The sequence below is a fragment of the Leptodactylus fuscus genome, chromosome 7 (genome assembly GCF_031893055.1).
Source record: "Leptodactylus fuscus isolate aLepFus1 chromosome 7, aLepFus1.hap2, whole genome shotgun sequence".
In the NCBI taxonomy this organism is placed as follows: Eukaryota; Metazoa; Chordata; class Amphibia; order Anura; family Leptodactylidae; genus Leptodactylus; species Leptodactylus fuscus.
Genome location: NC_134271.1, coordinates 85670306 through 85683778, shown reverse-complemented (window position 1 = coordinate 85683778; position 13473 = coordinate 85670306). Strand labels below are relative to the sequence as shown.

Below are 13473 nucleotides of genomic sequence, written 5' to 3'. Positions count from 1 at the left end.
GAGCACAGAATGCATTGAAACTGTGTATGGGGCAATGTAACTGAAGACCAGTCAGGATGTCCATGTTTATCATTGCCTACAACCAAAAGCACCTACAACGAGAACAAGAGCTTCAGAACTGAGCCTTCAAACAATTAAACAAGTTGGCCTGGTTGGATGAATAAGGTTTCCTCTTATGTGTGTTCATATTTTAATTTTGTCCTGTATTTAACATGTGTGGGGAAAAAGTGGTGGAAAAGTATAGTACCCTATATATTATATTTTTGTACAGTGGGACCCTATGGGGCCAGAGAGACATCCATTTAAATGCTCACTAACTTTTCAGACAACTTAGTCTAATTTAATAAAGCATGTGATTCTGGGCCTAAACGTAATACACTTTAATTAAAAATGTGGTTGCTATTTGCCTGAAAAACCTTTCTACCTTCTAGCAGTTCACACTGCTTCTAACCAAGGTCTATCAACAGATGCTTTAGATAAACAAGTGATCTTTACAGTGAGTGGAGATGGAGATTCTGTTCTGTCTTTACACAGTGAATGGAGAGGGGAGGGGTTGATTCTCCTCACAGCCTACATATGTCTACAAACTAATCTGTGTAAAGGACAGAACATTCTGCAAATCTCACAGCTTACAATGTATGAAAAAAAGTTTTGTATGTACTGATTTTTATTTCTGGTTGCTTGTTTGATTGCAGATGGGATGTTATTCACAGACAGCAAGCAGCTTTCCTGACTGGCAAGAGCCTGTACATATTTCAACTTTTCATGAAAACTCTGTAACCTTTAACATAAACTTCATATGTATATGTAAAATGTGGAACAAAACTGATATCTGAACATGGCCTTACCTGGGAAACAGTGGCGTAACTAGGAATGGCGGGGCCCCGTGGTGAACTTTTGACATGGGGCCCCCCCGACACCGAAGATCTCGACCGAGTCCCTCCTACGCATTCCTGCGCGCTCTATTATGTCCCATAGTGGCCCCTGCACACAGTATTATACCCAATAGTGGCCCCTGCACACAGTATTATGTCCCATAGTGGCCCCTGCACACAGTATTATACCCAATAGTGGCCCCTGCACACAGTATTATACCCAATAGTGGCCCCTGCACACAGTATTATGTCCCATAGTGGCCCCTGCACACAGTATTATATCCCTTAGTGGCCCCTGCACACAGTATTATGTCCCTTAGTGGCCCCTACAGGACTAAATACTGTCACCGCTGACCGCTATACCAGGACAAATTGTGGATAAAGAAAAATCTGGTCATGTGCATTACAATTTAGTAACTCCATGTGCCTCATATTAATAGCAGTTAACCCTATCATGTCCCTCACATTAAGCCTTGTGTACCTCGCATAAGAGTTACTGATATGTGAGAGACATGGAGGTAATAATAAAGTATCTTCATTACTATTACCCCCAAATGTCTCACATATCAGTAACTCTTATGGTGAGGCAAACAGGGGTTAATGTGAGGGAGATGATGGGGTTAACTGCTATTACTATGAGGCACATGGAGTTACTAAAACACAAGTAATCCCCCCAAATGCCTGATAGTAATAAGTATAGTAACCCCAGTACGTACCTGTGTATCTTCAGTTTCATTTTCCTGGAGCAGCTTCTTCGGGCTAGTTCACACGTGGGCAAAGGGGAGGTTTTTGACAGCGGAATTCGCTTCACAAACCTCTCCTTTAACATGGTGGTCTATGTAGACCACTAGCTTTTTTTTTCCTCCTAGCGTTTTCCTCCTGAAGAAGCGACATGACCTTTCTTCAGGCGGAAAACGCCTGAAGAATTGCATAGAAGTGAATGGGAGGCGAAAACCGCGCGGTAAAAAACCGCGCGGTTTTTTGCACACAAAACCGCGCGTTTTTTTGCAAAAAAACGCGCGGTTTTCGCCTGCAGTTTCTATAGCACATATAGGAAAAAAAAACCCTAGCGAAAACCGCTAGCGAAAACCGCGTCAAAAACCTCGTCAAAAACCGCGTGGAATGCAAAAAACAGCGTCAAAAAAACTCCTCAAGGTTTTTTACCTCGCACAAATAAGCTAGGCGGTTTTCACGTGTGAACTGACTCTTCTCTTCTGTGCTGGACGGCAGGGATAAGCCCCGCCTCCTCCTCTCATTGGTGGGCAGAGGACAGCAGAGAAAGGGAGGGGGGAGAGAGGGGGATCTTCCTGAAGCGCTGACAGGAGCCAGAGCTGCAGCTCCTGTCTCAGCCGTTGCTGCAGCTTCGGGGCCCCCTGTTGGTGGAAAGTATTCCACCAACAGGGGGCCCCGATCATTATACTCGGGGGTCCGAAAAGACCTCCGAGCATAATGATAGCAGCTGTCACCGGGCCCCTAATGTCCCGGGCCCTGTGGCAGCTGCTACCGCTGCGATGGTGGTAGTTACGCCACTGCTGGGAAAGAGATTGCAGAAGGCTGCACTGTGAGAAGGATGCAAGCTGAATGAGACAGTGTGATGCTCTAGGCAATGTTATGCTGGGAAAGCTTGAATCCTGGCATTCATGCAGATATCTAGTTCCAAACAGGGGAATATTATGAAGTCACAATCTCTTTTTCCCAGACTAACTTGATTATATCATATATTTCTAGATGTTTTCTCTCTGTTACAGTCCGTAACCAGAAACATGCACAGAACTCTAAATGGTTATTTGGTTTCTAGTATTGATGACCTATCCTTAGTATAGAACATCAATATTAGATCTGCTGGGGGAAGACACCTGGAAACCCCCGTAGATCACCTGTACCAAGACAGCGTGACTCCCAGTATTGTTTACTAGAGATGAGCGAGTACTATTCGAAGCTACCGCTTCGAATCTCACGCTCACATAGGAACGAATGGACGCAGCCGGTGCGCAGGGGGTTAAGCGGCCGGACGCCGGCACAGGCTGCGTGCCGGCTGCATCCATTCATTCCTATGGGAGCATACTATTCAAAACGGCAGTTTCGAATAGTACTGGCTCATCTCTATTGTGTACATTTCAGGAGCTGCACAACTTAATCGCCGTATAAACTGTAGAAGTCTATGGGACAGAAGTGGAGTACCTACACTCGCAGCTACACTTTATATAGCAAGTGAGCAGAAAAGCTCCCTGAATCTGAACAATACTGGAACCCTCGCTGTTTCAGTAGAGGTGATCTGTGGGGATCCCAGGAGTTGGAACCAAGCTGTTCTAATATTGATGGCATATCCTAATGATAGACCATCAATATTAGTAACCAGATAACCCCTTTAATAAAACTAAATACTGGCATCTGACTCTGTACATCAATCTTAATAAAATCCCAAGTGCACTAACTGCACCTGAATTATCAAGAGGTCCTGGCCTCTTAACAATTCAGTGCAGTCTCAGGCACCAGGAAATTTATGCCACAGAGAAACTGGTGTAGATTTCCTAAATAACTCAAAATTACATCAGTTACCTTGGTCTCCGTCAATCTTGGCTAGTTTTGTAAAAAGTGGCAAGCAGGTCACACAATGACGAAAATGGAAAATCTTTAGTGGAAAAAAGTGTGTGTGTCAAAGATGCACTACAATTCCAGTAATTCCCATCTACAGCAGTTTTCTGGCATTGAGGAAATAGTCAATTCTTCTCGGAGACCCAGATTTACCAATGCTTTCTATTTGTTAGAAAGCATCAACTTGTACCCATAACCTTGGACCCCACAATATCAATACATGCCAAACTTTAAATTTCCTAAAAATTCTAAACTTTTCTCCTATCATTAAGTTAACTAAATTAAACAATCTAGTACAGTTTAGAACTTAACAAAACTATGTTTTAAAGTGTATAGCAAGATACAAGCATCTGTTCAAGACTTGTTTAAAGAGGATCTTTCATAGATTGGGCACATGCGGTGTTATATACCGCTGGAAAGCCGACAGTGCACTGAATTCAGCACACTGTCGGCTTTCCCAATCTGTGCCCTGGGTGAAGAGCTATCAGTCCTGGTACCGTAGTTCTTCACAGTCAGAGGGGCGTTTCTGACACTCTGTCAGGAACGTCCTTTTGCACAGAAGCGCCTATAGCGCTGTACAGTGTGAGCGGGGAGGAACGCCCCCTCCCCTCCTGATAATACTCGTCTATGGACAAGTACTGTGAGCAGAGAGAGGGCGTGTTCCTCCCCGCTCACACTGTACAGCGCTATAGGCGCTACTGTGCAGAAGGACGTTCCTGACAGAGTGTCAGAAACGCCCTTCTGACAATGAAGAGCTACGGTATCGGGACCAATAGCTCTTCACCCGGGGCACAGATCGGGAAAGCCGACAGTGCGCTGAATTCAGCACACTGTCGGCTTTCCAGCGGTATATAACACCGCATGTGCCCAAATCCATGAAAGGTCCTCTTTAAACTGATTTGCGGCAATAAGAAAATCCCACTTTACTCTAGAATCCTGGCGAAAGGATCTTAAAAGTATTTTCCAGGCTAAAAATATTGACTGCCTATCTTAAGGAGAGGTTCTGACAACAGGCACTCACACCAGTCAGTTATTCTCAGCAACTGAAAACGAGCACAACACAGTGAATGGAGCAAAAAGCAGACAGCTCTGTTCTCCTATGTATTGTGTCCAAACAAGGTTACTGCAGCTTAGTGCTCATTCAAGTGAATAGGAGCTAAGCTGAAGTTACGCTAGATGCACACTACCATCATCTTTAGCAGACCGCTAAAAATGCTGTAACAAACAGAGTCCAACAGACCCCATAGACTATATTGGGACCCGTTGGTTGTCTGTCATTTTAAAACTGAAACTGGCAGCGGAAAAATTCATTTGTGCAGGACTTTTTCCTCTGCTTAATCACCAACTGGAGATTCCAGCGCAAATGTGAATATAGCTTTATTGGTTTGGCTATTACACAAAGAACAGAGTTGTCTGCTTCCTGCTCCATTTTCTGACTATCAGCTGCCTGGAACAGATGATCGGACCTAAGGATAGGTTGTCAATGTTTTTAAGTAGATGTGGGCCACTGTATACTATAGCCATATAATTTACAAAGATAGTACTATGATAGGAGAATGTGGCATAGGTGGTGGTCACTGCTGGTACTGCAACTATATTTTCTTTTAATTTCTTTGGACATTATTTTAGAAGGAAGGGGGCGAAGCCACAAAGCTATAACCCTTCTTATTCTACACCTGATGATCAGTATTACTAGTCTCTGTACTGTCTGCCCAATGCTCATATACTTCTAAATAGAAGGGAGTTTGCACATCATTAGTAGCCATGAACCATCATAACCTGTTATATAACATCAAGTTACAAGTTTTCCTGTTCTAATTTGGATAAATGCACAGTACAACTTCTCTAGTATTGTATGAGGGATGTAGTTTTTGTCTCTACTCTCATGTCATGTCCTATAAACCCCTGTACCCTTCCATCTCTGCTGTTCGCAGTGTGATGTCCCCAATGGGTCATGTGTAGTAGCTAATGTGGAAGATCCAAAAGTCATTCTCTCCTCTATAGTTGATTCTTCCCTATTCCGACGTTCTACTTTTCCTGAAGCCTGTGAAAACCCTTGTGTCTGGAGCGAATCCAGGATCTCCCTCCCTCCCCACTGGAATCATCCACACCATTTAGATCCCAGTCAGGTGCAGGGGCATCCCCCCTCTAAGCAGGAGGAGTGGGGAATGGAGCAGCTCCCTCCACCTATCCAGGATCATGTGGCTCTAGAAAAACGGAACAATCAAATAGCACTGAGTGCCAAATACACAATGGACTCGCTAGATGGGGATGAAAAATCACTGCAGTATGCTGAGGATAGATTGCAGTCAGCCTCTGGCTCTGCTCTTGTCTCCCTGTAGTTCTGCATTCTCCAGCCTCAGCTGGCGTGGATATGACCTGTAGTTGTGGTCTGTGCAGCTTGTTATTTGCAGGAGAGTTTGGAGGAAGAATGGAAGCTGTTACCTTGTTGGGAGGGTTACCACCCTGCTCTTTCTCTGGAAGTCCCTGATTGTGAGCCAGTTGCACTTGTACTATCTTAATAGACACCTCAGGACTCCAGCTTTACTGTCCCTCTGGTTCTTGGAGCAGCCAGGCGCAAAGTAGGGAAGGGAGGGGGGTCCTATATTGTCAAGGAACTACAAGAAGATGAAGCCAAGCTGGGGTGAGGCTGAGACATGGGAGATATAAGCACTACCAGGGGAGTACCTGCTTCCCCACAAGCTGCTAAGTTTCCCCTTAAGGGACGGGAGCCATCTGGAGACCCCAGGACCCCAACTACCAAAGAGGTAAGTCATCATCAGCTCCCTGAAAGTACAGGCTTCTCAGCAGTGCCCCATAATGCTTATCATTCCTGCACTCCCCACTATTTACCTCTTCGTTTCCTTTGTTTATGTATATATTACAATGTTGTTACTTGCTGGGTACATTAAGACACATACAAGACGTGGAAACTTTACTATAAAGCAGATTCACAAAATGCAATAATCCTGGCGGCTACTGCCAGCTTCAGTATTCAGGCACATGACACCAGCCAGATATGTGCTTAGCTCTGCTCACATGTCTTGATCAGATATAGCTGGAATAAGGTTACTTCTCAAATGCTTTTATTTTTCCTATCCCTCATATTAAACCTAGAAAAGCAGTGCATTGCATAGACTGAGCTACAACTTGCTTCAAGCAATTCCTGCAAAGAAAGAGTTAAGCATTCCTTGCAAGGAAACCAAGCAATGTAAACAGTGCACCTTATGCATCCTCAGCATAAAACAATCTCCAGGGACAAATCCAGTTAAGATTTGGCAGAGTCTCCCCCTCCTGAAGTCACAGACACAGAATCAAAAGCAGTAATGGAATAGTCCTCAGAGCTCAGGAACATTACAGTCTTTGTAGGACTTGGGACTTGAAAGTTTATTCATTTAATGTCATGTGTCCTGTGTCATCCCCGGTTACTACTGACACTTCTCTTTATGGAGGTGAATAGACACAGGCCAAGCATTTGGCATGTGCTAGCATAATATGTCACTTTATTGTTAGAGCCTTACATCTTTCTGCTGGGATCGTTGTAGGAGAGACTGAGGGTCCATGTGTTAATGGTCATTTGTTGTATATATATATATTCATCATGCTGAGAATTGTAGTTCTGCAACAACTGAAGATCTACAGATTGTAAAAAGAGGAGTAAGTATATTGCTCTTACACATAGGTTACATTGGCAACATGGAAAAAAAGGCTTCCAAGAGTCAGTTTTCTCGTAAAAAAGGGGTGTGGCTACACAGCGAACCATGTATTGTGAGAGAATTGCGCAATTTCTGTAGATAACACTTTGTTGGAGAATATAAGTTTAAATCTGTAGTTGTATAATATCATCAGCTGGCCCATTCTGTATCCAGATAAGTCCGAAAAGTGGATTACACCACACTACAGATACATGTTGTAAAGCAGTTGGAGAATGAAGTGTAAAGCCCCTCCACACTCAGTACAATTATTAGAAAATAGAGTTTGTGGCTCCGAAAGGTATTAGCTATACTATCTATATAGTTGACTCAGGACAAGAAGCTAGCTGCCAACTGTCCCTGGTGTAAAGCAGAATCTGTCTACTTTTTATGATCTGTTATTTATATAACTCCAACTCATTGTGTAGTGTTGTACACAGTCTGTAACCAGTCCTATCAATCCCTGTACCCAGGAAGCTCACATCTAATCTCAGTATCCCATCAGTGCCTGTCCTCACACAATCTCAAAATGTATTCTATCGCACTTCCATTGTGTAACTCCCATCATCCTAGTCCCAAGAGCTAACAATATAATATCACTATTCCAGTACACACCCTACCTATAACTCTGAAGCTTACAATCTTATCCCACTATTCCACACCCAATTCATGCCTCCAGTTGTATCACACTCCCTGTGTTTCTTGGAGCTCACAATTCAATCTCCTTATGTAACATACACATATTAGGGCCAATATCATAAGAAAACAGTACAGTGCAGGAAAATAGGACTACAGGGAAATTTCCATACAAGTGTAATGTATCCTGGATGAGGCTTGAGATATATTGGAGGCCATAGATTCTGGTGTCATCTGGTACCAAGTGTGAGTGTGACAATAGCTTAGTTGTCTATTATGGGATGGGGGGGGGTTAAATATTTAATTCCTTCTAGATCTTATTTTACTAAGGAATTGTGAGATGAATTGTGCTGGTATGTTAACCACTTAACCGTTCATGAAATTGCTGGGTGGGGACAGAAGCAAAAGTGGATCATAACAGGTAATTGTTTTGCAAGACTGTAGCTATTGTCAGCTTGGGAAGAAGAATAGGAGCATTGAATCTGTCTAAAGACTTTTCTGTTAGAACTTTTTATGCTGTGAGTCTCTCTAGTAGGTTTACTTGTAGTTCTGTGTAAAGCCACACATAACATGCCATGATATCACTATGAATGGTGGACAAAAGCAAACACCACTCAAGTTCATCAGATACATTTCTGACAAGCTCATCTCCATGTACTGTGCCACCTGGCAATCTCCGCCTTGCTGATACTAACATTCTCATCTTCCCAGCGTTTAACAAACTTAGATCTGCCGCCCATGAGAAACTTGGCTTTGCTTCTGTTGACAGCTCAGCTCTACTGTCCCTTACAACTTCAGCTCTACCACCCCTAAACTTGGCATTACTGCCTCTGACGTACTTACTGTCCCCCTCCCCAATCTAACAGTCTGTGCCCTGAAACATCTAACATACTGTGCTCTGCAGCCTCTGACAATCTCTATATAGTAGAATGCAATGTATTGTGTATTGTATTGTTATCAGCCATTTTAGCTTGGAAAGAAGTTGAATATGGGCAAAAACATTACAGTTTCCCAGTTATGGATTCCTGCCTTTGGGACACGGTCATCAACCCTAATATACAGGCTTTCATGTACCAACAGCTGTTGCCAGCAGGTGACACCCTAGACCTTCATGACCCTTTGGTGACCGAGCACTGGCTCATATTTTGGAAGACAGGTTGAACTTATGCCAGCGTACCACTGCTCCCAAGTTCTGAAGAATTATTCTTAGATAACTAATAGTGATTTCTATCAAACATTAGGAGATGTAGCTGAGAGAAACCAGAAGAAGACTTCATATCACCGGCTGGATATCTGATCTCTATGTTTGGTGCAAGATTGAAAATGTGTGACAAAAGCACAAAGCTATAAAAATCTTATACACTAAAGACTGTGACATGTAAAATAAAGCATCTGTAATATATGGTATCATCACGTTAACATTTCAGCAGTAACAGAATATATGATAGTCTGGTACCCATCAGAATCCTATAATATGTATTCAGAATATTTGTGAATTTGACCGCTGTCCAGTCCTGGTACTGTCTGATTACATATTACTGTGTATATTTTGCAGTTTTCTTTCACACTGATGATGCAATTTTAGTTTTGTGAGTTATCACCTGTAGGTGGCACTGTTGTTTCCGCTATCACATGGAGCCACATACTCTGCCAATAGCATTTCCTAAAATGATCATTTAAAAAAAAATTTACAATTTTTTTTCTTATATTATTTTGCATGCCGATATCTCAACTATACAGACGTGTATGAATACAAGGATTAGGGGTCCAAATTTCCACCCGAAAAATATGGATTTGGGTGAACATCTACTATCTCTTGATTTTGCAGTGTCAACCCATAGCAGCTTCGTTCTGTGTGTGCAAACATTTTAGACTGCTGTGTAAAAAATGCTGCAAAGTAAGAATGCTTTCAGAAACAGAAATGTTAGTTTCTTTTGCAATTTCAATGAAATCAGTATTTGTTGTGACCGGCCTTAGCCTTCAAAAAAGCATCAGTTCTTCTAGGTACACTTACACTCCCGGAAGAAATTTAGCAGGGAGGTTGTTCTAAACATCTTGGAAGACTAAATACAGAGCTGTTATGGATGTAGGCTTACTCAAATCCTCCTGTCCCTTCATGTAATCTCAGACAGTCTCAATCATGTTGAGATCAGCGTACTGTGGGGGCTATATCATTACTTACAGGACTCCTTGTTGTTCATTACGCTGAAGATAGTTGTTAGTGACATGGACCCCTTCATGATATTGCATTATGAGTAAATATCTGCCTGTATCATTGAGCAACCCATTAATCCTAGCCAAAACCGCAACTCAAATGGCTGAAATGCAGCCTCAGTCTTGTAAGGAATCTCCACCATGCTTTACATTTACCTGTAGACACTCATTATTGTACTCCAGTTCCTATTTTTTTGGTTTGAATCGCTGAATTACTTGACCTTGTTTCCATGTTCAAGTTATGACTTTTTACCCACAATTCTTACATGAAAACCACTTTTGGTCAGAATTCTTCAAATAGTAGATGGGAGTACCTGCATCTTACTGGTTTCTAAGCGTATGGCATACTGGTCATCTGATTTCAAAGGGAGGCATGATATGTCTTTTATCTGCTGTAATACGTTTTCTTGGCCAACCACTATGGCTACAATCTTCAACATTGCTTGTTTCTTGGTGCTTCTTAAAATTTGTCTGTAACAGAAAGTAGTTTGTACCACTGGGGAGGCACCCGATTGGCTCCAAATTTATTCTACAGCAGTACAATGAGCCCAACGATACAGCCTATGTTATTGAGAGCTATCTTTAACATAAAAAGAGCAAGGAGTCCTCTACTGTTGGTTGCAAATGATTTTCTTCTACTGCAGCTGGCCCTTATGGCTAAACCACATTCTAGTTATAGTGGACTTTTAATCTGAGGAGGTGTCTGCTCTGTCACAAAGCTAAAATATCAGTGGAATTTGACTAATACATGACAACAATGTGATCATGATTCTTTCATTGGCTTATGTATACTGGAAGAAAGTTACATAATTAGGCATTTTACAAACTCCACATAGACTCTATCTATTAATTACATCACTTATCCTGTAATGATCCTGAGTTACATCCTGAATTATTCTCCCGAGCTGCACTCACTATTTTATTGGTAGAGTCATATCCTGTATAATTTCTGAGTTAGGCTAAGGATCCACATTGTGGAAAAGCTTTTTGTTGCTTATTTTGTTGTATTTTTTGAGCCAATGTCAAGAGTGACTGAAAAAGGAATGACAAATATAAAGGAAGCACTTACACATCCTTTCTGTTAAATGCACTCTTGACTTTGGCTCAAAAAAACTGCAGCAAAATCTGCAACCAAAAAAGTAGCTTATCCACAATGTGGGGACTTACCCTTACCTCCCTTATTAGGGCTGGTCACACCTTCCTGATTTCATGAGGATTTCACTTTCCTTGGATGTGGAATGTTATGAGAGTTGATGTGGATTTCAGATCAGAATCTATAGCACAATCCTTATCAACTTCGCTAGTACAAGCATATATGGTTTGTTTCACTCTGTTCAATGTGTCAGAAAACTATTTTTTTTAATCTATATAATGAAAAAAAAATCATTTTCATTCTTCTGGTAGATACTGCACAGAAAATCTGGACATATCCACTGCACATCTGTGGCAGAGATCCAAGTGTCAGACTTGGAACTCTGCTCTAGATCCTCTTGTAAAGATATTTGCCATTGAACTTAAAAAGAGGACTTTTCTTTATGCATTTTTCTGCTTTATTCTGGCAGAAACCAGACCGAAGCCAGGTGGACCCCATTATAGTCTATGGGATCTGCGGGTTTCCACGGACAACCAATCTTTTTTAGGCAGATTAAGTTTCCATATCTAAGCGAAACCCCAGAAAAGAAACCTGAACGCTAGTGCGAATCTACACAGTTTTGTGGCGCTGTTTTTGCCACAAAACTCATGTAAAGAAGCAGCGCTGTAAAACAGAATCCCATTGAGTTCAATGAGTTACGTCTTACTCGCGCTACACATTGAACTCAATGGGAGGCTTTTTTACAGCGCTGCTTCTTTACACGAGTTTGTGGCAAAAACAGCGCCACAAAACTCCGTATGAATGCACCCTCATTCTGTATTATCCTCCAGAACTGCATTCTGAATTTTTCAGCTAAATTTTCCAGAATTTTCTGCTTGCTCATTGTCTGCAGAGACAATCTGGCTCTAGGGAGTCTGCATTTATAAAGAGCCCTTTTTACCACAGGCACTATACAGTCATCTGATCTAGGAGATACGAACTGCCCCTGGCATTATCGGCATTATTAAGTTGTTTGAGAAATAGCTGTTCACAAGCTTCCTGACTATTTTCTTTAACCCTTAGCATAATAATAGAGATCTGAAGCATAATACAGGATGGGGCTCAGGATCACTGCATGATAAATATTGAAACGTACAGGGGTGTACACAAGGGGGCAGCTTCATGGTTAAAACCTCTCCCTGCTGTCCATGGCCAGCCATCACTTTCCTGAATGAGAGTGTTTATCATAAAGAAAGTAGCAGCTCATTGTGTTAGGAGCTCAGATGCAGCTACAGGGTCCAGAGTGGTCAGAATAGAGAGAAGCAGCAGAACTGAACCCAACGACCGCTAATGGAGAAACCATAACCAAACTGCTACACACTCAGTATGAGCTAAAGCCAGTCTCAGGGCGTTTTCACCAGAGTTCCTAGTGATGGAGATGGACTTGGCAGAACCCCAGATCAGAGTAGACAACACAGAGGCATATGCCACAAATTTATTAACCGCGAGCAGAAGCCAGAAAGCAGAATCACTAGCAGCTCACTAGACAAAGAGTAAACGACAGAGCAGGGTCGCCGGCGTAGATAGCCACAAGGTATAGGAGTGTGTGATGGAAGGAGAGGTCGAGGTACATAGCAAGAGTCAAATGCCAGAAAGAGTATGGTCAGCAGAGTCACAATCCAAAGAGAAGTCCAGGTACACAGTCCGAAGGTCAGAGCCAGAGAAACACAAACAGCAAACAGGAAGCAACAGGGACAGGAGCCAAAACCAGGGTGAAACCATTAGCCGACATAGAAGTGAGAAATGGAGGGGATTATAAAGACCCCGACCGGCACATAAGTTAAAGCACAGTTTTTTAAAGGAGACTTCGTCTCTGTAGACCAAGACTATTATAGAGGTCACAACACTAACACATACCAGTTCCCACCGGTAACCATTTAGCACTTCCATCCATATTGGATATAAATACTTATTGGTTGCTGGTGTGGCCTGGGTAGTGAGCGGTAAATTTGCTTTTTAGTATTCACAGCTCTCAAGACTACATGCTCCTTCTCTGCTTTGTGAAGTAGTGTGTAGAGAAGGAATGGGAAGCCTTATAGTGAGTATTGGGAGGCATACTCACTGCTCACTCCCTAGGCTACATGTTGTGTGGGGGCTGAGGTGAGGTTATTATAATGTGTGGAAGCTGATGGTATTGGGGAATTAGCTATGGGTATTATAATATGTGGGGACTTGGAGTATTCTACATTGTGGGGTCTGGTGTGGGGGCTGAGGGCATTTTATTGTGTTGAGAATAAGAACACATAATATTGTGTGAGTGCATATAGTGGGCGTTATATGATGAATAGATGTATGCTTAATATAGGATGTGACTCAGGATGAATATAGG

At 42.4% G+C, this 13473-nt stretch overlaps 1 protein-coding gene across 2 annotated transcripts in view; it reads left to right on the top strand.

The window, feature by feature from the left end:
* Nucleotides 1-5590: 5590 nt before the first annotated feature.
* The window catches only part of PRIMA1 (proline rich membrane anchor 1), a 51794-nt gene continuing 43911 nt past the window's right edge, over nt 5591-13473 (top strand). For both annotated transcript variants that reach the window (XM_075282457.1, XM_075282456.1), the window contains exon 1: nt 5591-6238. The gene's annotated coding sequence lies outside the window, so the exon portion shown is untranslated. The remainder of the gene's footprint in view (nt 6239-13473) is intronic.